Source organism: Malaclemys terrapin, chromosome 14 (genome assembly GCF_027887155.1).
Source record: "Malaclemys terrapin pileata isolate rMalTer1 chromosome 14, rMalTer1.hap1, whole genome shotgun sequence".
NCBI lineage: Eukaryota > Metazoa > Chordata > Testudines > Emydidae > Malaclemys > Malaclemys terrapin.
Window position 1 is genome coordinate 40296551 of NC_071518.1, and position 27755 is coordinate 40324305.

Below are 27755 nucleotides of genomic sequence, written 5' to 3' on the forward strand. Positions count from 1 at the left end.
CGGCTGAGCTGGAAGGTTTCACCTGCAGCAGCTCTCTTAGGAGCCATGGGCTCAGATGTAGATGCTCTCTGGGGCTCTCGCTTTCCTCATCCACATACCCCTGCATATGGGGTCACTGTCCCCTTCAATGGAAGCACCCACTGGAGCCGGCAGCGGGGCTGGGACGCTCGCTGGAGGACAGCCACTAAGTATGGGACTCCGGAAGCTGAACAGGTTTGCAGGAAACCTTTAATGTAACCCTTTAAAATGTCTTCCCCTAGTGATGAAACATAGTTGGTTTTGGTGGGGGGAAGGGCAGGCGGGGGGGGGGGGGGTTAAGCACCGCACATTGAATTTTCACTAGGGTGTGCGTGTATTTCTTGTGTCGCTTTCCCCACTGCTTTAAAGATGTGGCATATGCAGCATGCAAATCCACTAACATAGGAGGCTTTGGGGCAAAATGTTTGTTTACCGATGAGGGGCTGGTCCAGCAGGAAGCACTGTGGATGCTCAGCATGGAGAAGAAGGGTGGTGTGGCGTGGGAGCTAGGACTAAGGTGGGGGAGGAAGGTGCATATGGCATTACTAGCCCTCTAGAACCAAGAGGTCTCATGGCAGGGAGACAGGACAGCTAGGGAGACTCCCACCACTGCAGGGGCACTCGGCTCTGTGTCCTCAGCTCTGGCAGATGGTACACCAGGCCATGGAGGGTCCATGTCACAATCAGTAGAAGTTGGCACTTGTGCTCATGCCCTTGGGTTAGCCCAGGGAGTGCTGGAGAATCCTTGCTCCATCTGGCATGATGCCCTTGCATTCTTCTGGCCTTTCATTCTGTTGCCTCCACTCTTTTCTTTCCCGTTTACTTCCAACAGCAAACTGCCAATCCCACAAGCTTAGAATGGGGCCGCCTTATCACGGTCTCCATTGCCTAGAACTGTGGAGACCTCTGTAAATACATGGCTCAATGAAACACAGTGTAGATTAGAACACTAGTTTCAACAATGCCACACCCTGCCCCCGCTTGGCAGAACTCTCTGGTGCACAATGCCTCTCACGAACTCCAGTGTGAACTGTGTACATGCCATACACAGAGATAAGTAGCCTGCCGGCTAGCAGAGCAAAACATCGTCCTGCAGAGCACATGGCCAACAGGCTACAGGTCTTTCCTGTCAAGATGGAGTGTTGCATGATGGGAATCTGTAGTCTCTGTGGGCTGCAGCGTCCTATCAGGAGCAGCTACAGTTTGCTCTAGTCTGTTCCATGCAGATTAGAGGCAGCCTTCATGCTCCTGGCAAGCTGCCAACGCAGCTCTGGGTTGGGCAAGGGTCCCCCACAGCCCCGCTGGCCAATGACTTCAATCCCCAGCTCTTGGGGCTGGTTCTGAGTTGGGCTATGGAAAGTGTGAGACCTGCGCAGGCCTGCTCCAAACCACTGCAAGTGGGGCCAAGGAATAATCTTTTGCATCTGAAACCACTTGTCCTACTTAATCCTCTTTGTGCTCTGCTAATCTTCTCTTCCTGGGTCCCTACCCTGCAATGCTACCACGGGACTACCAGTAAACATTTCCATTTCCTGGGAACAGTTCCTCTGCTGTAGCTTGATGGTTCTCTGCCGCTCTTACTTATGCTGTAATGACTGAGGTGTGGCTCTGTATACAGGGACGGTGCTACCATTAAGGCAAACTAGGCGGTTGCCTAGGGCACCAAGATTTGGGGGTGCCAAAAAGCTGTGCCCCCAATTTTTTTTACAGCGTTGCTGGGCTGCCGGCGGCGCGCTGACACGTGCGGCTCAGACTCCCTCTCCCAGCGCAGCGGCTGCTCCACTTCTCCCGCTTCCCAGGCTTGCGGCGCCAATCAGCTGTTTGGCGCCGCAAGCCTGGGAGGGGTGGAGAATTAGAGCGGGGACGGTGTGCTCGGGGAGGAGACAGAGCAGAGGTGAGCTGGGGTGGGGAGCTGCCGCACAGCTCCCTGGGGTGGGGGCGCCTCAGGGGTGGGGGGGAGCTGACGTGGGGGGGGTGCCTCAGGACGGAGGGGGGGTGGGGAGCTGCCGCAGGGCTGGGAGGGGAGGGGGCGCAAGGTGGAAGTTTCGCCTAGGGCGCGAAACTTCCTTGCACCAGCCCTGTCTGTGGAGAAACCAACAGCATGATGGGATTTTGAGAGAGAGAGAGAGAGAGGGTTTTTTTCTTCCTAAGTGGCCTAGTGATTGAGTGCCCCCTTTTATTAGAGGCCTGATTTTATTTTTAAAGTGGGTGGATGTGCAGCACTTACTAAAAACTGGGGTTCGTTTTGGGTGCCCTGAAAAATCTCGGCCCATATTTCTCAGTCTGAATCTCGTGCGTTTTGTAGCTGCTAGTGCTGCAAACTCAGCCTGGGAGTTGAGTCATGCTGGGGGGGATGCTCTCTCCGGCTGGTTCTTATTAGCCAGTAAAGATTCTTAGTTAACCTTATATTATGCTTACATAGCAATTGACCCAATCAAAACATCTAAAGAAGAAAAGTGTCTTGCTCCTGACATTTGTCTAAATATTTCTTCCTTGGTAGGTATTTTAATATGTTCCCTCTTAACATTCTTATTTAAGTCTTTTGGAGCTAAACATAAGGATTGATCTTTCTTTTCTACTATTACTAACGAATTCACCCACTCAGCTCTTCCACTCTTTTAACTGTATCTAAATTAACTAGCTAACCTTTCAAATTCCTTTTGCACCCTGTTTCTTAAAGTTAAGGGTACTTTTCTAGTTGCATGTATAACTGGTTTCTTTTGTTTCATTTAACTTAATTTTATACATTAAATCCAGTTCACCACCTATGAATAACTCTGTAAATTGATGTTCTATTTCTAACGTTTCAGAATCCTGAAGAGTCTGAATTCAAACAATTAGATTTAGCCCTAAACATGTTTCTAAACCTAAGACAGAAATACCTTGTCCCTTTTAGAAAAGAGAAGTTTTGGAGTAGCAGTGGAGCTGGAACTCAGGGTGCTGGGGGTGCAGCACCCCCAGGCTTGAAGTGGTTTCTATTGTGTACAGGGTTTACAGTTTTGTTGTTGTTGTTGTTCAATGGTTCTCAGCACCTCCACTATACAAATTGTCCAGCTCCCCTGTGTAGTAGTCGTCATTAGCTATGACCTGTAATTTACAAATACCCAGAACAGGAATATGTTCACCACTATAAGATTTTGTGATCTTTGGTGTGTGGCAACCAACTATCACTGAGTCCTGCTTGCTTGGGTGGCAAGAAAGACTGGAATGTACAAGGGGGCTGTCTGTGACTCCATGGTAAGACTGTTGTACTGATCCAGGCGATCACATTTGTTACTGGCTTGGTGAAATCGAATTCTCGACTGTACAATTGGTTTGGGGCATCTGTCTTGCTGTTTGACAGCCTGCCCTGAGGTTGGTGCTCAGTCAGGAGCCAGTCCAGACAGCGTGACGGTCTTGGTCTTCTGTGGGTTGGTACCAGCCCTTGCACTAACTAGACCGTTTGAGTAGAGGCCCGTAGCACCCACAGGGTAGGAGGTAGGATTCCCTGCCCCAGAGCTTCTGCCCCATGTCCAGCATGACCCCACCAATGAGGGTTATGGGGCGAAGGTCCCGCACCGTGACAGGGTGGGAAGTTGTGTTGGGGGGTGGGACCAGTTTCTCATTGTGGAGATCAAGGAGAAACCGCATCTGTTTGCAGGAGGATTTGTTCCCCTCCTTGCACCCCTCCCACCCCCCAGCTCTGGGCATGTGCCTGGCACCCAATGAGAGGTGTGTGGCCATGAGGCCCCAGCTATACCTGGTGAGGTACAGAGTTAATCAGACAGGGAGGGAGGGTGCTTTGGGGACCTCCCTCTGGAAGGTTTCTCATCTGGAGTCTGAGCTACCCAGAAGCCCTGTTCTGGCTGCCCTGCCTCTAGTGGGGGAGGGGTCTGTAGCCCAGATTGCTTGGGGCGGGGGGGGAGAGAGAAAAGGGTCAGCAGCTTGGCATAATGATCTCACCTAATGAGCATAGCCTGGGTCATCTGCCTGGGGCTGGGAGAGGAGGAAACAGCCCCCTTCCGCCGACTGAACCGCCTGACTCTGGGAGGAACCTGTGAACCGCGGGGGCTGCAAGCAGCATTTCGCTTCTGGGCAGGAGGCCCGGGATCTGTCTGTGTTTGATTTACGCCTTTCTCTTGGCCGCCATCCAGCCGTGCACAGGGAGTGACTCTCTTCCACTCTTTTCTTCTCCGCTCCCAGCCTGCAGCGCAGGGGTGCGGACCCAGCGTGTGCACTGAATGCTCCTGCCCCATCCCTCAGGGCCCTGACCCAAGTGCATTCTGCATGCCCTGGGGCCCGGTGCTGTGATCCCCACGCAGACCAGTCCTGCCGTCACCAACTGGCGGGCTCAGCCAGGCACGTCCTCCCCAGCAGGGCTATGGGCGGGGGCCGCTCTGTGGCTGCTCCCTGGGCTCCAGCAGTATGGTGTCTGCCCAGGGGCCGAGACACGTCTGTCTGTCTGGGCACAGCTCCTGCCATGTTCGCTGGGCGTGTGAGGGGCTCTTGCCTGGTGCAGCCGGCCGCGAGTGTGGCGATGCCACACCCCAACCTAGAACGGCGTTGTCTCTCTCTGCAGGAAACCAGCAGCAGGAGGGGGAGAGTGCTAAGCAGGGCGAAAACGGCACAGCAGTGGCCCTTACCCAGGGCACTGTGCGGAGGGGGTGGGTGGGATGGCCACGAGCGGCGCCAGGGTTTTTGGAGCCCTAGGTGGGGGGTCCTTCCGCACTCCCGGTCTTCGGGGCACTTCGGCGGCGGGTCCCAGAGCGAGTGAAGGACTCGCCGCAGAATTGCCGCCGAAGACCCGGAGCACGGAAGGACACCCCCCCCCCCCCCGCCGCAGAATTGCTGCCGAGGGTGGCAAAATGCCACCCCCCCCAAATCCTGGTGCTCTAAGTGACCGCCTAGGTTGCCTAAATGGAAGCGCGGGCCCTGGGGATGGCGGCTTGACCTGGGCACTGTGTGGCTGTCCCTGAACGCACCTGTCTGGTCTGTGTGGCAGGATCTAAGGGTGCCCCCCACCCCCAACCAGGGCCGGCTCCAGGCACCAGGTAACCAAGCACATGGTTGGGGCGGCACCTGGTAAGAGGCGGCCAATCTTGGGGTGGGGAGGGCAACGCGGCGGGGGGGAGGGGGCGATTGCAGCAGCGCAGCGCTCGGCGGGGGGGGTGTTTGGTGGTGCTCCGCGCGGGGGAGGGGGCGGGCGGGCTTCAGCAGTGCAGCGCTACGTGGGCGGCGGAGGTGTTCGGCGGCGCGATGCTTGGTGGGGTTTTCGGCGGCGCAGCGCTCCACGGGGGGTCTTCGACAATGTGGCGGCGCGGCGCTCGGCGGGGGTTTCAGCGGCGTGGCGCTCGGCAGGGGGCAGGGGTGTTCGGCAGCTCAGCGCTCGGCGGGGGCTGTTCGGCAGCGCTCCGCGCAGGGGGGTTCAGCAGTGCGCCGCGGGAGGTGTTTGGCAGCGCGGCAGAGGAGTGGGGGCTGTTCGGCGGCGTGGCGCTCGGTGGAGGGTGTTCGGCATTGCTCTGTGCGGGGGAGGTTCAGCAGTATGGCGGGGGTGGGGGGTGTTTGGCGGCGAGGGGGTTTCGGCGGCGCAGCACTCAGTGGGGGGGGGGTGTTACGGCGGGGCAGCGCTTTTTTTTTTGCTGCTTGCGGCGGCAAAAAAGTTAGAGCCGGCCCTGCCCCCAACTGTGTGCCCAGGTCCTGGCCAGCACATGGGATGTGTCGAAGGACCGTCAGGGCCCATCTCAGCACCAGATCTGCGGCGGGTTCGTTTGGGGCATGTGGAGGGCGAATGGAGTAACTGGATCCCCGGCAGCGCAGTGAACTGTGCAGTGCAGGCAAGTCCCTAGGCTGCTGTGCATGCACAGTCGAGTTAAGCATGCGCAGGCGCTGACCCATGCATGGGCACTCGCTCCTCTGCCCGCTGCAGCTGATGTGGCTCAGGGCATACGGAGCAGCTGCTCCCCCAGCCCAGCCCCGTGTCATCCTTGTCGGCCGGTCTCTTGGCAAATGCCAAGGCAAGGAAATCCTAGAATCTTAGAATCTCAGGGTTGGAAGGGACCTCAGGAGATCTAGTCCCACCCCCTGCTCAAAGCAGGACCAATCCCAACTAAGTCATCCCAGCCAGGCCTTTGTCAAGCCTGACCTTAAAAACCTCTAAGGATGGGGATTCTGCCAGCTCCCCAGGTAACCCATTCCAGTGCTTCACCACCCTCCTAGTGAAATAGTGTTTCCTAATATCCAACCAAGACCTCCCCCACTGCAACTTGAGACCATTGCTCCTTGTTCTGTCATCTGCCACCACTGAGAACAGTCTAGATCCATCCTCTTTGGAACCCCCCTTCAGGTAGTTGAAAGCAGCTATCGAATCCCCCCTCATTCTTCTCTTCTGCAGACTAAATAACCCCAGTTCCCTCAGCCTCTCCTCATAAGTCATGTGCTCCAGCCCCCTAATCATTTTTGTTGCCCTCCGCTGAACTCTTTCCAATTTTCCCACATCCTTCTTGTAGTGTGGGGCCCAAAACTGGACACAGTACTCCAGATGAGTCCTCACCAATGTCGAATAGAGGGGAATGATCATGTCCCTTGATCTGCTGGCAATGCCCCTACTTATACAGCTCAAAATGCCGTTAACCTTCTTGGCAACAAGAGCACACTGTTGACTCATATCCAGCTTCTTGTCCACTGTGACCCCTAGGTCCTTTTCTGCAGAACTGCTGCCTAGCCACTCGGTCCCTAATCTATAGCCGTGCATGAGATTCTTCCGTCCTAAGTGCAGGACTCTGCTCTTGTCCTTGTTGAACCTCATCAGAGGTGGGTGGGAGGGAGGTGCCTGGCTTCCCTGTGGCTCTGCCCATGCTGCCGTGAGCAGTGACCTCTCGCTGGCTAATTCAAGCCCCTGGAAGGGGCTATAGCAATGGAGAAGGCCTGGCTGATAAAGCATGATGGTTAAATGGCTCTCTTGGCTCCTGTCTGTGTTTGCAACACAGGTACCTTTTTAGGCTCCAAGGGGAAGGTGGCTTGTTCCTATGCGCAGAGCTTGTAGCGATGGTGTTGCTGTGAGAAGTCTTGGACAGCCTCAGCATTGGGCAGTTGGGGGAATCGCTTCTGAGCCTTACTATGCACAGCTTGGGCGCAGACACAGCAGTGTGGTGTGTGCAGCGGGGTGGGAGGAGGCCATTTGATGGGCTGAGGTTGTTTGGGGCATGGTAGGGGGAAGGGTTACTTCTGGCTCCCAAACGCTTTCCCCTTTAGGAAGTTGGCTTGCTGGCAGAACTCCCTTCTAGCCATGTTCTGTCTAAACCATGCTCAGGGCCTAGTCCTTTCTCCTTAGCTCCTTATGCAGGGCCCATGACTGTGGTGTCAGAGCATCTGTGGCCTCTAGAGCAAGTGGGAGCTGGTTGAAATGGAGGACTGGAGAGATGAGTCTATTCCCAGCTCTTCTAAGGCAAGTCACCTCCCCTCTCGCTCCATTTCCACGGTTAGTTCTTTGGGGCAGGGACGTTCTCTTCCTAGTGTGGCTAGTCCAATGGGCCCTGATCTCAGCTACGCCTTCGGGGCGCCGGTTTTAATGTTGATAGTAAAGCCTGCATGGACACCAAAGTTCATAGTGCCCCCCTGGAGATCATTGAGAGCAGCAGCCCCTGGGAAACCCCCAGTGCAGAAGGGGCTGAAGATGGCAGCCCCTAGGAAGTACCTCTGACCTGAATGGCTGTGCAGGCAGATAATCGCTTCCCTGCTCAAGGTATAGAGGCTTCAAGGCACAAGTGACTCTGCTGGCAGTAGACTGACTCTCCCCGGAGGGGTTGATGGATCTCGCCTCTGTTTTTCGTTGTCTTTGCTCTTGAGCACTCTTTGACCTCTGTCTCCATGAGTTCCTAATAATCTTCAAAGCTGGAAGGAGCCGCTGCTCTTCCCCCACGTTCCCCTAATAAGCTGGTCTGATTTTCCATTGTGAGAGAGGATGTCTCCATTTCCGGGAGCAAAAGTAGAAGGGATGTTCATACCAGATGCTGCTCCCCCTAGCCCCACGTGCTTTGAAATGTGGCAGAGATTCTTTAAAGCTCTTCCACAAGGGATACTGGTCCTCCCGAGTGGCTTCCAGCTCCGCCGGGCAGAGGCCACAGTGGGTCTTGAAGATCGCAACTAAAACTCTGGGTCTGAGGGCATGTGCAAGCAGTCTGGGATGTGGTCCTGAGTGCGTTAGCTGCCGTCACAAGCCGCTAACTGATCACGGGGGCTGCGGCGCTTATGCTGCCAATGGGCGGAGCATGGCGTGATGCAGTAATGCACCTAGCTAGCTGCCTAGGATCAGAACCTCGTCTCAAGTGGACTTTGTTGTTGTTGCCGTGCCTGATGTCCTGCATCCTCTGGGTCTGAACTACACTTGGTGATGACAGAAGCACCGGCTGCTCATTGCTGTAACTCCCTTCGTTCCCAGCAGCATTTGTGGACGAGAATGTGGTGGCGGCCGTAACGAACTGGACTAATGAACGAAGACTGTCCTGTTAATTTAAGGTTTCAGAGGGGTAGCCATGTTAGTCTGTGTTAGGGAAAAAAAAACGAGGAGCACTTGTGGCACCTTAGAGACTAACACATTTATTTGGGCAGAAGCTTTCGTGGGCTAAAGCCCACTTCATAGGTGCTGATGAAGTGGGTTTTAGCCCACGAAAGCATATGCCCAAATAAATGTGTTAGTCTCTAAGGTGCCACAAGTGCTCCTCGTTCTATTAATTGAAAAATGCCAAACCAAAGAAGGATGGTAGCGTCTGCCACCCAACCATCCCTCTCCTTGCCAGCATCGGGCTCTTGGTCCTATGCAATATGAAAGTCTAGTTTGATTGTATCTGTGAATAGCACCGAAGTAACTCTTTAAAAATGGAATCCTGACACGCCTCCTCTGTGTTGTAATATTACAGCTCCCTATTGGCGCTCCCGAGGGGAGTGTTACAGCAGCAAGTTGGGCTGGGTTGAATCTGCCTTCTCTGGCATCTGAAATATTGTCACGTTCTCTCTCTGAGCTATACTGAGATCCTTGTGCTTCTTTTACACGTCTCCTAGAGTGCTCTGTATCGTCCGCAGCCTATAAATAATAAATAGTAGTGTAGACTTACTGTCAAAATCAGTGTAGCAAACCCTTTTGACGCTATTGATGTGCGCTCTGGATGCAATATGTCCTAATTGAGTATTAAACTTGGTTAGCCCGGCAGTCTCATTTGAAGAGTGTGTGTGTGTGTGTGTATTGCTGTAGGAAGATCAATCTCCTTATTCTGGCTGGACTGCTACACAGCAGGAACGTGTGTGAAATGATTTCCTCCTCAGGGAAGCCGGGGGTGGTGAATGGAGCGGTGAGGATAGGGCTAGAGATCAGTAGGCCTATTGCTATTGCCAGCGTTGTGGTTGCAAATCTTTCTGCCTAGCTGCAGGGTTTCAGGCCCCCGGGGGAGAGAGAGGGGCATGGAAGGAGGATTCTGCACTTGCAGACCTGACCTATCCCTTTAGATCTAAACAGGCAGGGTTGAAATCGGAGTCCCCCGCTTTCAGATTGCCTGTGAACTCTGGGACTGGGTCTCACTGTGGGGCGCCTGTTAGGAAAAGCTGTAGGAACCTTCCTCTTGATAGTGGTTTTCCTCCACAGTCAGGAGCAACATTCACAGCATCAAGTGCCCCCTGCATCTGTTCTCCCCCCCAGACCCTTCAAAAAGGCCCCTAAACCAAGCAGAGTTCCTGTAACCTGAAACAGAGCGTCTGGCTCGTCCCCCAAGTCCACCAGTGATGGCTATTGCTGATGGGCCTCTCTGGGGAAGAGGTCAAACTCTGCACTGATGAGAAGTAGGACGAGGCCCTAAGCCAGCGCTGTCAGTCTGGCACCTTTTTGTCATTAAACATTCACACCCAAATTTAAATCTCAAATATTGTCCTACACTTCTGGGCAGAGCACACGCTGCTCTGCAGCTCCCCCTCCCCGCCTCCCACGTGCATCTGTTTGCAGCCTGCTGAGGCATGAGACTTCTGAAGAGGAAGCAAGTGGGTTCTTGCTTTGAGGGTTTTTGCTGCTTTTTTGGGGAGCCGAGAGCCCAAGGCTGCTTGCTGTGGAGCTCTGAGGGCTGCTTCCCTAGCTGGGATAACTCTCGGTCTCTGCCACCTTCACGTCAGGTGCCTAACTTCAGGCTTTGATTCCTGCTTCTCTTGTGAAAACTCTCACGTCAAACGATTGCCCTAGCGGGGTTGTCTTTGGAGATTGAACCGCCAGATCAGAGAGCACGAGCCTCGTCAGCCTGAGTTGAAGGACCAGGTCTCTTAGCCAAGACCAGTGGTTCTCAACCTTTTTTTCATTTGCAGACCCCTTTGGCGATCTGTATATACAGGTGAATTCTGTTCAGTCTGTTTTCAGTCTAAGTCTTTTGCGGACCCCTTGGGCATGGTTCCTGGATCCCACCTGTCATAACTATAAAGGGAAGGGTAATAGCTGTCCTGTGTACAGTACTATAAAAATCCCTCCTGGCCAGAGACTCCAAAATCCTTTTCCCTGTAAAGGGTTAAGAAGCTCAGGTAACCTGGCTGACATCTGACCTAAAGGACCAATAAGGGGACAAGATACTTTCAAATCTTGAACAACAGTCCAACTGAAGGAGTTGGGGATCGCTACCCAGTTTAGAAGCCACTGGGCAATTAGAGAAACAGGACCAGCTGAAAAATCAGAACTACAATAAACTATTGAACTGCTCCCTCTAATTGAGATAAATGCAAAATGGCCCTGAGCAGCACTGCATCCTCCCTCCTTCCTCCCACCAACTCCTGGTGAACACAGATCCAATTCCCTTGGATCTAAAACAAGGAAAAATCAATCAGGTTCTAAAAAGAAAGCTTTTAATTAAAGAAAAAAAGGTAAAAATCATCTCTGTAAAATCAGTATGGAAATTAACCTTACAGGGTAATCAAACTTAAAGAGCTCAGAGGACTCCCCTCTAGTCTTAGGTTCAAAGTACAGCAAACAAAGATAAACACTCTAGTAAAAGGTACATTTACAAGTTGAGAAAACAAAGGAAAACTAAGACGCCTTGCCTGGCTATTTACTTACAAGTTTGAAATAGGAGAGGCTTGTTTAGAAAGATGTGGAAAACCTGGATTGATGTCTGGTCCCTCTCAGTCCCGAGAACGAACACACTCCCAAAACAAAGAACACAAACAAAAGCCTCCCCCCCCACCCCCCCCAAGATTTGAAAGTATCTTGTCCCCTTATTGGTCCTTTAGGTCAGATGCCAGCCAGGTTACCTGAGCTTCTTAACCCTTTACAGGGAAAAGGATTTTGGAGTCTCTGGCCAGGAGGGATTTTTATAGTACTGTACACAGGACAGCTATTACCCTTCCCTTTATAGTTATGACACCACCACAGGTTGAGAACCACTGAGGTAAGAGGCAGTAGCAGACTCCTCAACCTCTTTCCATGGATTGCCACTAGAGGGAGACAGCAAGCCACATGGCTAGGCTGGGTTGTGTGACTTAAATACGAAATATCTTTCAGTTTTACAATTTGTTTTTAAAGGCACCTACCTCTTACCAAGGGCCTGGCTGTACAATTTGCACAAATTGGAGTCATCTGCATTTCAGACCTTCAGCCACTGTGAATTGGCACAAGGCTATTTTAAGTCAAGAGCATCTGTCCCTCTAACTCAGTGGTTCCCAAACTTTAACAACCTGTGAACCCCTTTCACTAAAATGTCAAGTCTCACGAATCCCCTCCTAAAAATGAATATTTCCAGGGATTTTCTCCTTTACTTGGGTATAAATTATAAAAGCAGTGATCTTGGAAATATAAAATTTGTTTTTATGACATGCTTATTACACACTATTAATTTATTATTTATCATTACAGTATTTTTATTACATTATGAAGATGGCAACGCTCTTCCAAGATCTCACTTTCATAGCTTGTATCACTTTGAATAACCCTGTTATAAGACGAGGCTCCTATGTTTCATCAAGGAGTATCAGATGTGAAACAGCATGAAGGTATTTAAGAAGCCAACTCAAATTGTTCTTCCTACACAAGCATTTAGGTCTTGAGCAGTCCAGGCAAACAACGCACATTACAACAAAGCTTAAACTTGTTCTTCATAATAATTTTAAAAACAATACTAGCTGCCGATTTCATTTTAAAAACAGCAAAAAAGAGCCACCTCCCTTTTCCATTTCTTATAAGGAGTCTTGAAGTTTAAATCTCCTCAGTGTGCTAGACACACTTGCTTTGATCTGCTTAGCTCTTGGAAGTCCAGGCTCTCCAGGGCTGCCCGGGGTCCCTGTAGACAGCTCTGTCGCCATTAGGGAATTTTTTCCCCAGAACCCCCTGTAACATTTTGCAAACCCCCAGGAGTTCACGAACCCCAGCTTGGGAACCACTGTTCTAACTCTTTTCCTTCTCACAATACCCTGCTCCACAGCTATTAAACAGCTTGAATAAACATTTCAAATAGAAGAGAAGCTAAGAAATAATAAGCTAACCAAGGCCAATGCCACATTGTAACCTCCCGTATTGGTTTTCACACTGGGAAACACACAGGCAGAATTCCCAACTGCACTTCACTTGCAAACTCTTTAATCGGTTCAAAATCTAGAACTGAAATTAAATCCAATCTCCGTTTAAATGGAGTCTCAGGATCCAGTAGGAGAAGAATGTTCTGCTGTGTAATTTAAAGGATGCCACATGGCTTTTAAGTAGTGGGTTTTTGTTTGTTTGTTTTTTTTAACACAGTGGTTTTTCCAACACTTGTCTCTACCACACGCCCTACATGGCAGATCCAGTCATTATGGCCCTGATCCAGCAGAACACTTGTGTAACTTTACATTAATAGCCTTATTGACATTCTCCTGCTTCAAGTTGCTGCTCATGTTTTAGTGCTTCTCTGTACTGGGGCCAGGGCTTGTTCAGCTGCCGTGTCCTTGGTATAGTATGTTTATTTGCTAGAAACAATGAGTTTCACAATTCGTTCCAGCTTCATTGTTTCGCTTTTAAATTCTCCACACAGGAAGTAGTCTTGCTATTTCGTCTTCCAGCAAGACTTTTGGCAATACTTACAGCTTTTGTAAGCAGTTTTCCCTCTCTAGGCAATATCAAGTTTATATCTCTGTTTACTTCCCCACTGCCGCCCGTCAGCACTGTCCGTGTGGCAGTCATTTCATGAACCACAGCCTTGAGGGGTTAGAATAAAATCGATAGAATCACTTTTTTTTTTTTAATAGGTTTGCAGTGTTGTAGCTGTTTGCGCCCAAGGTATGCGAGAGACAAGGTAATATCTTTTATTGGACCAACTTCTGTGTAGCTGGAAAGCTCGTCTCCTTCGCCAACAGAAGATAGTCCAATAAAAGAGATTACCACCACCATCTTCTCTCCTTTTTTTTTTTTTTTTCTGGTGCAATCCCATCAAGTTAAAGGCAGCTAAAATCTCATTTTGCTCTATCTCTTCCACTGGGAAGAGAGTCTTTCACCACTTGTTTGTAGTTTATTTTAACTTTAGGCAAATGGCTTATCTTTAACCTCTTTCCATTGAGAGTCCAGGAGTGAAATGGTCAGTTATTCCACAACTCCCTTGTCTTATACACCTTTACCCCGAATTCGTGTTATGGGGCAGGGATCACTAGCAGGAGGGTCTCAGCCGATTGAAGTCACTAAAACACAGGATTGGGGACTTCAACGGTAGAGTCCAGGGAAGGGTCTTGCGGCCTGCAGCATGCAGGGGGTCAGACCAGATGATCATAATGGTCCCTTCTGACCTTAATGTCTATGAGTCTATGAGTGTTATATCAGGTCACGTTATATCGGACAGAACGCGGTAAAGCAGTACTCTGGGGGGCGGGCGGGGCTGCGCACTTCGGCGGTGTCACGGAGTATTGGGGGACTCAGGGCCCTGCACCCCCGGCCTCCTGCGATTCACCATGACTCTCAGCCAGCCAGTAAAGGAGAAGGTTTATTTGGATGACAGGAATACAGTCCAAGACAGGTCTTGCAGGCACAGACAACAGGGACCCCCTCAGTTAGGTCCATCTTGGGGTCCCAGGGCATCCCAGCCCCCCTTGGGAGGTCAGAGCAATCTCTGCCTCCCCACCATCTCACCACCCAGCTTCCAAGACTCTGCCTTCAGCGACCCCTCCCACAGCCTTTGTTCAGTTTCCCGGGCCAAGGTGTCACCTGGGTCACAACCAGTGCCCTCTGGGGGTTGCTTGGCCAGTTCTCCAGGTCCCCCCCCCATCAATACCTCAGTGGGCAAATACGGGTGTACCCCCACATCCTTGGGGCCCTCCTTGGCCCCCCACTTCAGGTGTACCCTTGCCACGGGCACTTTGACTGGTGTTCCACCCACCCCCCGTCAGGGTCAGGTAGGTGTTGGGCACCACCTGATCTGGGGCCACCACCTCGGGCCGGGCCAGCGTCACCTCTGCGCCCGTATCCCAGTATCCATTGACCTTCCTCCCATCCACCTCCAGGGGAACAAGGTACTCTCTCCGGAGGGACAGCCCCGCGCCCACTGTATAATCCAAAAACCCTGAGTCTGGAGCATCCAGCCCCCTAGAGGAGCTGGCCTGGGGCCCTTCTCTCTCTTGAGCAGTTGATAAGCTGCCAGCCCCTCTTGCGTGAGAAGCCTGCCCCTCGTCCGTCTGGGCCTCTACCAAGTTAACCCGGTGCGGGTTCGGTCTGTTCAGTCCGTCCTTGAGCTTGGGGCACTGGGCCCGAACGTGGCCTCTTCGGCCGCAGTAATAGCAGCTCATGTCCCGTGGGTCCCCTCGAGCCGGTCGGTTGTCCCTGACGCTGGGCATTCCCCGTGGGAGGGGATTCCCCATATTCCCCCTTTGGGAGGTCCCAGGGTGACTCTCTCTCTGCATCGCGGCGGGCCTGTTCCTTTGGGGCTCCTCCCTGCCACCCCCTGACCGGCTCTTTACAAACTCATCGGCCAGCCGCCCTGCGTGTCGCGGGTTCTCTGGCTTTCTGTCCACCAACCACAGCCTCAGGTCGGATGGGCACCGCTCATACAGTTGCTCCAGTACCAGCAGTTTAATCAGGTCCTCCTTCGTCTGGGCCCCATCAGCCCACTTGCTGGCGTATCTTTCCATGCGGACGGCTAGTTGCAGATATGAGATCTCAGGGGTTTTATCCTGACTCCGGAACCTTTCCCGGTACATCTCAGGAGTCAGCCCAAACTCTCGTAGCAGGGCCTTTTTGAATAGTTCGTAGTCCCCTTTCTCTGCCTCTTCCAGTTGGCGGTACAATGCCACGGCTTTGGGGTCCAGTAAGGGGGTAAGGACCCGGAGTCTGTCCGCGGGATCAACCCGGTGCAGCTCGCAGGCCGTCTCAAAGGCCTCCAGGAAGTCATCCATGTCCTCCCCCTCCTTGTGTGGGGCCAGGATGCACTTATCAAAGCTCCGTGCAGTCCTGGGTCCCCCCTCACTCACCGCAGCCGGGGGTTCACTGCCCTTCAATCTCGCCAGTTCCAGTTCATGCTGACGCTGTCTCTCATTCTCCTCCCGTTCATGCTGACGCTGTCTCTCTTCACGCTGATGCTGTCTCTCTTCATGCTGTCTCTGTTGTTCACGATCCTCCAGCTCTCTCAGTTTTAGCTCTTTCTCCCATTCCAGCCAATTCCGCTCCCCGGATGCCGAACGTCGCCGGGAGGATCCTCTGCTGGCCGGCGAGCTTCGCCGGGAGGATCCCCTGCTGGCCAGGGGGGTCACGGCACCCGGTATTTGCTGGGCTCCTCCCCACCCTTCCCCTAGGCATAGGAAGGAGGGGTCTCGGGAAGCCCTCAGCAGCCGGCTGACCACTCCCAGCTGGGACAGACACTGGTGCCTGCGCTGCATTTGCCAGGCTGCTTCCCTGAGACACAGGGATCAGTTCATTCGCGCGATCTTCCGCCTCCAGCCGGGCAATGAGCTGTTCTTTGGTGAGCCTCCCACTGTGCAGCCCCCTCTGCTTGCGCAGCTCCACCAGGTCGCTCTTAAGCCGCTTGGCATACATCTTCCTGCTGGCCACTCACCGGCCTGTGTGCTCACAGCTCCCCACAGTTCCCAGGGAGACCCCTAGTGTGCCAGCCCTTCTCGAGGTCACCACCTCTCTGCCAGGGTCGAGCTGCAGACTCCTCCGCCCCTGGGACCACTCGCTGCGATCCCCCCGGGGGACCCTGTTACCGCAAAAGTCCTTCTCGCTGGTGACACACTCCCAGGGGTAATAACCGTCTCTCTCTCACTCTTCAGCACGCCTGGTCCCCGTCAATCCCCCTTTGTTTTACTGCTCCCCAGTCACTTACTGCAGGAAGCGCCGTCCACGGGGTGCAGTAGATCCCACCTCTGCCACCAGTTGTCACGGAGTATTGGGGGACTCAGGGCCCTGCACCCCCGGCCTCCTGCGATTCACCATGACTCTCAGCCAGCCAGTAAAGCAGAAGGTTTATTTGGATGACAGGAATACAGTCCAAGACAGGTCTTGCAGGCACAGACAACAGGGACCCCCTCAGTTAGGTCCATCTTGGGGTCCCAGGGCATCCCAGCCCCCCTTGGGAGGTCAGAGCCATCTCTGCCTCCCCACCATCTCACCACCCAGCTTCCAAGACTCTGCCTTCAGCGACCCCTCCCACAGCCTTTGTTCAGTTTCCCGGGCCAAGGTGTCACCTGGCCTCTAACCCCTTCCTGGGTTCTCATGTTACACGCTCAGGTATTCGCCTTCGGGCAGACTCAGACTCCCATCCCCCAATGCAGACTATCCAGCCACACTCCCCTGTCAGCATTCACACACCACAGTAAGAACAGGCCCAATTCGTCACAGGCGGATCAAAGCAAGTTTGATATAATGTGGTTTCACCTATAATGCAGTAAGATTTTTTTGGTTCCTGAGGACAGCGTTCTATCGGGGTAGAGGTGTATTTCTAGTTATGCCATTTCTTTCTGCTGTGTAGGAGAAGATTAGACTCCATCCTGTAATTGATGTAATTCTCCAGCCTCGAAGAGGCTACTATAATATTTGATGCTGCTTTCTACAAGACTGTCCCAATTATTTAACCCGGTGAAGCAAACCATTGAATAGAGGAAATGGCTCCTCCCCGTACGGTAACTCCAGGTCCCCTCATAATGCATTTACTCTGGCCCAGATCCTCAGCTGGTGTGTACTGGCGTTACACAGCTGAAGCTAGTGGAGTTGTCAGTTTACACCAGCTGAGGATTTGGCCCAACCGCACTAAATCAAGAGTCTTGTTTAAGTATATGTTCCTTCTGCAGCGCCCATGGAGGTCTTAAATCGGACAGGCTTTTCCTTCTGAATCCTGCTTTCCATTAGTCCGAGCTGCATTGGTAACTCAGCTACCCAATAATACTGCATAAAGTTTGGGGTCCTGATGAGGCCTCGCCCTGAGGATACTGGTACAGGCTCTTCTGAAGAAGGGCCCAAGAATCTCGGCGCAGTCTCTAGCATTTCCGACCAGTCTCTGGGATGTCTTTGTCGGGAGCCAGTAGAAGAACTAAGATGTTAAGCCACAAGCTCATACCCTTTGCACATCACCGACCTAACATAACTTATCCCAGACCCCGGTATCCTCTTAGGATGTTTCCAACAAAGAAGAGAAGTTGGCTTATCCAGGGTGTCTATTGTATCCATGTGATTTGAATATTGAAGGAGCCCATGAGAACTTTGAGCATCTCTCCAGTTTCCCTATCAGACTAGGTAGAACTGGTGTTCATGGCTTTTTTGTGAGCATATTATAATCTAAGACCTGATTGCAGGTGGCTTCTGGAGACCAGCAATATGGGAGACTCCGAGCTGTCGGGAGTTCAGTTATTCTCCTTCTTGCTTTCCCACCCTCTGCTCATCCATAGAGCAAGGCCTTGCTAGAGGGGAGGACTTGCCTCTCAGGGTATGTCTACACTACCTGCCGTATCGGTGGGCAGCAATCGATCCAGCGGGGATTGATTTATCGCGTCTAGTCCAGACGCGATAAATTGACCCCCGAGCGCTCTCCTGTCGACTCCTGTACTCCAGCTCGGCGAGAGGCACAGGCGGAGTCGACGGGGGAGCGGCAGCAGTCGACTCACTGCAGTGAAGACACCGCAATGTGTAGATCTAAGTACGTAAACAGTTATTCACGTAGCTGAAGTTACGTGAACTTAGATCGATTTCCCCCTCCCCCCCCCCCAGTGTAGACCGGGACTCAGTTACCCTCGTGCTGCTACTGCTCCAGCATTACGCAATGCAGTGTCGGCAAGTCTATGCTGCTGGAAGAACGTGGCCTCTCTAGCACCTACGACCCTGTTGCCCAGATCTACCCTCCAATCTGCACCTTGCTTCCCAATGACCACACTGGGAATTGTGGGCATGGATGGAGGGGCAGAAATTGAAGATTTATTTGCATTGCAGTAGCCCTGTTGTTCTAGGTGCTCTTGGCGGGGGGGAGCATGCCCACACCCCCAGACCCTGCCCCGAAAAGCTTATGATTGAAGTGGAAGGAGCCAACAGGCAGATGGGGAGCACAAGGTGCTGGTGAGATGGCTGTGACGTGTAACGAGCTGTGGTCACATCGCACGCCGTAGCCATGTGCTTTGCCGGCCTGGTGGTGGAGGCGAGTGTGAAGGCGAGATGTGGATGACTGTCTGGCTGACTCGGGCAGACTCCTCCTCCCAGGGATCGGGGCAGTAGTCTGGGCGGAAGCGTGAAAGTGCTTGTGGGGAGATTTGACTGCCGGGATCCCAACTGTTGCCTGGCCATCTCTCTCTGTGCCCAGTCGTGGGCCTGCAGGGCGACCTGCAGCCGGAGGGCTGGGATCTGAACTTTCCAGGTAGTGCTTCCTTCTCGAAGGCCTGCTCATCTCGGGGCAAGAGAGCAGCTTCTAATGGACACTGTGGGTAGGGACGGCCATAGCTCAGCCCGCAGGGCAAACACACCAGAAGGCTGTTGCTGTCCAGTGTGTGCTCAAGCTATCTGGAGCAGCCAAGGTTTTGCCTGGTTAATTATTCACCGTTTTGCTCAGCGGTGAGGTGCAAGGTCTTTATGAATAATACTGAGAATGTTTGCCAAGGAGGCGACACGTTCCCCAATGCCCTCCCTCAGGCTGGAAAACACGCCACTGGTGCCTGGAGAGCGCAGCAGATTTCTCTCTCTCGTTCTCTGCCGTTTCGGAGATCGTTAATTTCCTGTGCCATTCAGAATCAGCTGGCAGAGCTCAGTTGGGGGGGGCGCATCTGCGGCATGCGCACCTGGGAAGGCTGGTGGCCTCTGCAGTGTGGGAGGCCATTAGAGATGCAAATGCCCGACCTGTACCTGGTGCGGAGATGGGGTTCTCCCGTGAATCCTCTTGAGAGGAGGTGACGGGACAGAAGCGAGAGCAGCCTGGCGCTCCCAGCGGCAGGTGGCATCTCTGCTTGGCTCAGCTGGTTTCACCGAGGCGGTACCGGCTGTTTGGGGGCAGGCCTGCTGGGGGTGATCTGTTAGAATACAAGGTCAGACCCAGCGAGGGAACGTCAGCGGTGTGGAAGAGACAAAGCTGGACGTAACACAGGATGTGGTACTCCTTTGGGCGTTAACTAGCAAGTCCCATAATGCTTCTGGGGGGAGTGTTTTTATCCTCATCTGAAGGGTGGAGAAACTGAGTCGCAGAGGGGCAGTGACTCCCCTGAGGCCACCAGTGAGTTGGTAGCAGAGCTGGGATGGTAACGTGAAAACTCCTGGGTCTCTGTCTCATGCTTGGTCCATAGAGGAATTTCCTTTGGGCTTAGCATGGCATGGAAAAGCTCAGCCACTTCTGATGTACGCATGCTCTGTCTCCCTTCCTCCCCGTCACGGATCCCTGCACAGTCCCTGAGCTACTGGACTCCACAGGAGAGTAGTGGGTAGGGGTAATACCTAGGCCGGCCCCAGACCGCTGGTGGCTGTGGCATTCCCTCCCTGCCCAATCTGAATTCTCTCCTACGCTCACTAAGGAAGAGACTTTCCACATGCCGCATGCTGGGCCGAGTGCTGCTGAGTGCAGGCGGGTCGCCCAGCTCCCCCAGGCCCATCACAATTGCATCAAAGGCCTTGGAGGCTTTGCACTGCCTGGCGCTCCTCTGGCATGCTGGCGTTCCTGGAGGCTGCGGCCTCCATCCTGCTAGTCCTGCACAGCTGGGAGCTGGCTGCCCTGTGTGTCCCTGAATGGCCTCTCCCTCCATAGCATTTTAGAGCACGCTGCGGCCAAGTTGCTATGGACATGTTGGGTGATCTCTCTTCTGCAGCCCCCGCTCAGGGCCACCCAGGGCACTGAGGAACAGGTGAAAACACGGGAGTCGGCCTTGTTGGTTTCCCTGTCAGCAGGGTAACTCCCGTTGCCAGGCCTTTCATTTTATTGTTTCAGATAATGTTGTTCTAATAAACCTGAATGTTTACTTGTCTTCCCCTTGGGGTCTCCTTTTATAATGAGTCCCTCTGGGCAGAGCTGGACTCGCTTATGGAAAACTACCCATTAGCTAATGTTGTTCTTCTGAGAGACTTTAATGCTCAACTGGGAATGGAGAAATTCTTAATCTTCCCCCAAAAAACGAGGAGTCCTTGTTGCACCTTAGAGACTAACAAATTTATTTGGGCATAAACTTTCGTGGGCTAGAACCCACTTCATCGGATGTATGAAGTAAAAAATACAGGAGCAGGTATAAATACATGAAAGGATGGGGGTTGCTTTACCAAGTGTTAGGTCAGTCTAACGAGATAAATCAATTAACAGCAGGATACCAAGGGAGGAAAAATAACTTTTGAAGTGTTAAGAGCGTGGCCCATTACGGACAGTTGACAAGAAGGTGTGAGTAACAGTAGGGAGAAATTAGTATGGGGAAATTAAGTTTCGGTTTTGTAATGACCCAATCACTCCCAGTCTTTATTCAGGCCTAATCTGATGGTATCTAGTTTGCAAATTAATTCCAGTTCTGCAGCTTGGGTTGCAAATTTTCAGTAATCCTAAATAGCTTTTGCTTGGAGGTGTTGAACGGCAGAGGATGCAGTGCTGCTCAGGGCCATTTTGCATTTATCTCAATTAGAGGGAGCGGTTCAATAGTTTATTGTAGTTCTGATTTTTCAGCTGGTCCTGTTTCTCTAATTGCGCAGTGGCTTCTAAACTGGGTAGCGATCCCCAACTCCTTCAGTTGGACTGTTGTTCAGTTGTCCCCTTTCTACATGGGTTGGGGGGGAGGGGCAAAGCGTGTTCCATTCTTGAATTAGGTACAAATTTTATAGTTTCTAACATCCGATTACTCATGAAGAGCCAATTACTGGAACTTAAAGATGCATGATACATCCATCTAGCATTTACTGATTGATTGTTTTTTTTAAAAAAGGTACGATTTGGCTACTAAGAAAAGAGATTCTCATCCCAGCCAAGATAAAATAATCTGGTGTGATCTGTATTGCGCTGGTTAGAAGAAACAGCTTCAGATTATTGCAATGTCTATTAGAGAAAGGGGTTTACCAGATTCCATTAGGAAATTGCTTATTTTTAGAAAGAACGATAAAGAAATGGTTTAAATAGAAAAAAGTTTGATCATCAAAGGGCCCGTTGGAAGGGATTTGAACTTGCTCTGCTGAGAAATTATCTTTTTAGTATTTTGGATGTTGGAGGTGAGGGTAAGATTAATGTAAATATTGAAGTTCTTATCCCTAAATGTTGTTAGGAGAGATTTTTTTTCCTCTCTCTGTTCTTTATGATGCCAATCCAGTCACATGGTCTGTCGATGGACTTTACCCATCATGCTCTCCTGGAATAGCTGTACCTCTCCATATAGAGGATGTCTATAAGGATATTGATGGGCTAGCAAAATTATTTGTTATAAATAACAGAGATTTCCCCTGCAGGCCTCTCTGCGGGGAATGCCCCTCTATGAAAGAAGGTGATAGAAAATTCTCAGGGTAATTAAAAAAGACTAATTGGATGATAGAAGTGGTCTTAGAAAGTCTATTCCAGATCTCTCTCTCTCCCCCCTCCCCCCCCCCCCCCCCCCCCCGGAGATCCGAGCACTGGGCTGAGAGCGGAAATCTTTTTGCTGAGGAACAAGCCAGCTTTAAGAATCGCCACTCAACTATAGATAATCGTTTCCTGCTCTCACATTTGCTCTATAAACATTGGTCCCCCAAGGGGGATAAACTACATGCAGCCCTCGTTGATCTGAAATCTGCTTTTGATGCTGTTGACACAGATCATCTCTGGGGGAAACTCACAAGGGATGGGATAGACCATTTGCAGAGCCCTTCGTGGCCAAACCATGGCCCGGGTTAGGCTAGGATGGAAGGGTCAGGTAAGTGACCCTGTTCCTGTTACAAAGGATGCACATCAGGGGTGTTTACTGGTCCCCACCCTCTCTTTTTTTTTAAATTTTCTATCAATGAGGTAGTTGGGCTATTAGAGGAGGAGCGAGATTTTTGCCCCTAAAATTCTGATTCAGGCAGTGTCAGTCCTCTAGTCCGCACATGACTGTGTTGTCCCACACTCCTTCAGTTCTGAAGCGTCTATTAAATGACTTTAGCACTTTCTGTAGCAGGAGTGTATGACTAAAAAACTATCGTAATACTAAAATAATTACCTTCTGCTGTAGACCAAAGTTGGTTTAAACAAACAATTGATGATAATTGTATTGAATGGGTCAAGTCCTTTTCCTTATCTGGGTATTTTGCTTTTACATACGGGGTGAATGGGTTAAACACATACAGGAGACTAAGGGGTGAGCCTTCCATGCAGGCAGGTTTTAGTTTTGTTCTGTGCATGGCGGTAATTTGATTGAGAGCAGACGCAGATACAGAGGGTTCAGGGTTCACGTTTGTGCCCCATGGTGTGGAAATTTGGGGCTGAAAAGATCTTAGGTCATTAGAAGCCGTGCAAAACTTGCGAATGCTGTCTCCCTAACGATGCCCTGGTGCTGTGTGTAGAGCAGGGGTGGATGAACGTTCTATTTCGACCAGAGCATAGTGCCTCTTGATTGGTTATGAACTTATATCCGCTACCGAGGCAATGGCTGGAGGAACAGCCTAAGTCTAACCCTTAAGCTCTCCTGGCGTTGCAAGCCCTTTGATCTCTGCGTTCTTGGAGTATTTGGGGACGAGATTTGGTCAAGGCTTTTAAGAAAGTGGAAACTGTAATTCAGCTTAGAGCTGAAAATATTTCTAAACAACTGGAAATGGCAGATGTTAAGGCAACAAATGTCTCCCTTGCTTAAAGACCTTCCCTAGATTTGAGAACTACTTGGGAATTCTGAAGAATAAGCCAGGGCAGAACCTTCATTGCTCTCGGTCCTCAAACAACGAGGCTGGTTTATCTGGAAAGACGCAGGGCTGGTTTTGAGAGCCACGTGGGTTTGACCAGGTTGACGATTTGCCATGCTACTTACTAGGCCATGTCTTTTCCTGTCCCTCTGTATCTCGTGGCTGTCGCCCATCTTGGCCCAGAAACCTTTTGCCTCATTTGCTCACAAAGGAGCTCATTGATTATGGAGCTGTAAGATTTAGGATTATACAGGCAGTTTTCCTCTTGGCTGTCGCCCAGGTAAAAACAAGAAAAGAATTTGTGTGAAGTTAATTTTCTGTAGGGGTCAAATCTTCTACAGAATTTTTCTTCTGTGGCTTCACTTTTTTAAAGTGTGTGTGTGTGTGTGTGTGTGGTTGGGGGGGGGGGGGGTTAGTGTAATCTGAATTCAGGAGAAGGGCTGAATCTGTTGGTTTTTTGTATTGCAGTAATTACATTCGTCCTGATTCCGTTGGAGCATTATGGCTAATTCCTAAGATGCTAGACCAATAGATCCCGCCCTCCATATCGCCACCCGTCCCCTTTCCTTGAATCCAAACTCCTTCCACGTGCAGCCTCCAGCCCGTGCTTCTCTCTTGGACTCTGGCAACGTCCTCGGGTGTCCCTTGCAAGCTGGCCCGTATTTGGGGGTGTCGGTCCCCTCTGCAGAGGGATGAGGACAGTTTTCCTCTCCTCTTTAACCCATCCTGGGAGGGAGGTGAGGGCTGCATGCTGAGGAGGAGCTGCAGAGCTTCAGCTGTTCTGGCCGCAGTCAATGGCCATGGGACTAACGGGAAGTTCTGTCTCCGTCCAGTCTGTTCCCTTTGACCCCCTGGGCCAGTGCCGTGGGCTCGGCCTGGCGGGGTGTGGGAATGTTTTGAGCATGGAACGATGGCCGAGCCCCATCCTGGCTTCTGTGGCTTTCTCTTGGATCCATAAATCATTTTTTAATGTGATTAAAATAAATGCCGGTTAGGGCTGCATGAGCATATTCCAGGAACTTACAGGCCTGCCGGGGAGGGAGCGAGGGAGGCAGATTTCAGCTGTTCTGCGGAAATAAAAGCTGATCGGATCAGCGGTATTAGCATAAGCCTTTGTGCCAGGAGCAGAGGAGATCATTGGAGCTGGAGACGAGTGCTGGGGAGCAGGCGGGGGGTTGGGGGGGGATTGTGGATAACGGGACATTGCCTTGTTTGGTCTCATGTGGGGCATCGCAAGAATGTCCGAGGAATCTAATTTGGGCAGCCTGGATCCAGGCCAGCCTTCTGACCGGATCAGTCCCTGCTTCAGGGAGTGGGTGTGTGAGAAGAGTTAGGACTATGATCCCTCCCCCCCAATGGGTTCAGCGTACGGCTGGGTCTCTGGCACTGGGACTACAGATACCCAAGGGCTGTTGCTGGAACCTGATCGGAGGTGAGCGCAGGTGATCTCCTTCCTGTTTTTAAGGCAATGGGCCCCTTTCCCTTGTCTAATGCTTCGGAGATGCTATGTATCCACCAGGTTCTGAGTGTGGTAAAGAAGCCAGCTGCCAGTGCCCATGTGTGACTCCTGGCAAGTAGCTTGCGTTGATGTCCACAAGCACCCTACATCCCGCCCAGAACTGGATGGACTCTGAAAAACTAGGACTCTGCCACTTTTTGGGGGGCAGGTGCTGGATACCAGACCACAGCCAGGAGGCCACTGGCTTTGTAGCGCATGTTCTTGAAGGCATCTCGTGGAAGAGATCTCTGATGTTCTTGTACTTCTAGCTGTGGGACAACAGACCAGGAGACGTGAGGGGAAGGGGCAGCTGACTTGGCTCTGCCTCGGCTCTGCCTCCGTTTTTGACAGGACTGCTTGGCCTGTGGGGTAGGTCAGGGCTTCAGTGCAAGGCTTGTAGTTGGACAACGGGGGGGGGGAGGGGAGGGGAGGGGGCTGCAGCATTTCTGTCCCTTCCCCACTATCCCCAGCACCAAATGATACGCTCAACCAGTGATGGGGCCATATAGCTCTAGCTCCATTGCACCGGAGAAGGGTCTCAAGGAGGTGCCCGTTGCAGCTGTCCCTCCATGCCTGTGACTGAGAGGGGGCTTCAGCCGAACAGTGGGGTCAGGTGCGTGTAATCCCCCTGCGACTCTCTTGTGCAGAGGGTAATGATGGCTTGTTCTGCCTAGCAAGTTCCTAGCCCTCTAGCAAAGGGGTTAAACAGAGTCCTGTGTCTAGTGTCAGAGCACTGATCAGATCCAGCAGTCAGATTAAATGAGTTTGGGAGGAATAACTGGTTCCTAATCTCTGTTTTTAATAAGCCTGGTTGAGAAATCCTAGCTCCAGAGCACTTTACAAACCACAGAGATGCAGTAGTTCCTTCCCCAGGACTGAAATGCAACCACCTCTGGAGTGGAGCACTAGAGCTGGTGCATGGTGACATGACAGGTGTTTAGGCCTGGAAGTGACCTACTGTGACTGCTGGGGAAATGCATTCACCCTGGCACTCCCCATATTCGCAGGGTACAGGGCAGGGGATTCTGCTCGGCCACAGACTGGATCCGGACCTTGCATCAGGTCACATTTATTTTTGTGCAAATGTCTTAATTTCTCAAGTGCTCTAAACAAAACGATAGCTGTGGATCCATAGGTCCTATGGGACGCGCCTCCAACCTGCAGGCTGGAGCCTTGGTGGGGAAGTGTGGAGGGCAACCGGAGTCTGATGCCCCCTGCAGCTCTGTTACCCTCCGGGCTATTGGGGGTTGGAGGAGAGAAGAGACCCTTGCAGATTCTTTGCTTCATCAGGCAGACTGAACAAGCCCTGGCTTTAAGCTGGAGGCAGCCTGGCAAGCAGTGACGCTTGTCCAGCACTGGGAGGGTGTTGCAACAGCTTGTTGACAGTCCAATCTGGAAATGACCTTGTCTCTTGTTTAAATTTCTGAAGCTCAGCGGCACAAAGAGATTCTACCCAGTGTCCTGGCCTCTGATCTGAATAGCACAAGCTGTCAAAGCCGCTCTCCCTTCCCTGGGTCTCCTATATGTACGGACGCTGCATGTAACATCCGGACACGATCAGCTTGGCATAGGTTATCGCGACCTGTCCGCTGCCGTGTTTTGGTGAGAGCAACTCTCTGCCACCTTGCAAAGGGCCCCTGTGAATCTTGCAAGAAAGATGGCCTGATAGGAGCGGGGAGGGGGGCTGAGCTGCTCCCAGGAGATTTATCACAGGCTGTGATTTTTAAAGGCTTTCCAGAGATAATGGCCTCACAATGCAATTGCACCTGTTTGGAACGGCCGTGTGCCTCAGGAAATGCTTCAAGGACTGGGCTTGAAATGATCAGATTCTTAGCAGGGCCGTGTCCCTTTTTAAGACACCCATTCCTTGGCTATTTGTGCTGCCTCCCCTCTCTGCCTCTTCTTCAGCTTGGGTGATGAGGGGGAGAGGGGGAAATGAGCTAGTCCTCTTTCCCCTCCCTCCCCCCACCCCCCCCGATCTCATGCACCAGCACAGTGCTGTGATGTTTGGCTCACTCGCTGCCACGGGATGTTTTTCCTTTGGAATCACTCTTTAAATCATCTCCTTCGAGGATTTCTGTCGATCTGGAGCGTTTTATTGGTGTGTGTGGGTTTTTTTGTGTGTGTGGTTTTGTTGTTTTTTGTTTTTTTACAAAATCTGAATTGGGACCAAGGTCACCCTGCTGCTGGTGTCCTTGCAAAGCCGCACAAGACGTTCTGCCCTCTCGTTCTGGGCAGCCCTCCTGGTCCCGGGCTCCACGTGCCAGAGGAGGGTCGGCGTTCCCCCGGGGCTGAAAGTACTGTTGAGGCAAAGCCCGTTCCCATGCGCCACTGCCATCCCGTGCTGGGGAGACGTGGTGGCTCAGGTGACCAGGATGTGGGCACTTGAGGGCTGCGATGGGAAGAGGAAATGAGGAAGTACTATCTCGGCTTTCTAAGGAGCTCTGCGCTAGTGTTTGCTTGGTGCTGGCACATCCTCCCCTTTCATTTGTATTTACTTTGTTACAAGCAGCCTGTCCCCAGAGCAGGAGCAAAGTCACCGGGGAGGGGCTGTGGAAGAAACGTACTGGCCATGGCAAGAGTTGGTGCCAACACCTGCAGCATGGGCGGTGCTGGGTGGTTTCCGAGGTGACTCTCTCCTCTCACCTTGTGCAGGAGAGCTAGAGGGGAGTTCTTGGGGAAACTTGGCAGGGACCCCTGGAAAGAGAGCAGCCCACATCTGATGGGGAATCACAGATGATACCTTCTCTCCAGGAAGTCCTGCTCCTGGTGCAGTGCTCACACATCCCAAGCGCTCTGTGCTGCTCCAGCCCTGTCCAGAGGGGGCTGGGCAGGGTGGCCGGAAGGAGCAGAGCTTCTCCGTGCCAGCTCTGGGTAGACAGATGCACAGAGGGGTGCTGTAGGCAGGGCTCCGGGGTCTGTGTTTCTGGGCCCCCCTGGGCCTGGAGCCCTGTTTGGAGGGGCTGGAATAGCAGCTGTGGCCCCTAAGATGGGGCTGGGGGTTGGCTGGTGAAG

The 27755-nt window shown here is 52.1% G+C and overlaps 1 protein-coding gene across 3 annotated transcripts in view; it reads left to right on the forward strand.

Annotated features, from left to right (window-relative positions):
* Positions 1-27755, forward strand: part of ST3GAL2 (ST3 beta-galactoside alpha-2,3-sialyltransferase 2) — a 93648-nt gene that overhangs the window by 35217 nt on the left and 30676 nt on the right. The window contains exons 1-2 of one of the 3 annotated variants that reach the window (XM_054048754.1): positions 25245-25353; positions 26170-26342. The exons of the other annotated variants lie outside the window; for them this stretch is intronic. The gene's annotated coding sequence lies outside the window, so the exon portion shown is untranslated. Of the gene's footprint in view, positions 1-25244; positions 25354-26169; positions 26343-27755 lie in introns of those variants that run through there. 3 annotated transcript variants of the gene reach the window in all.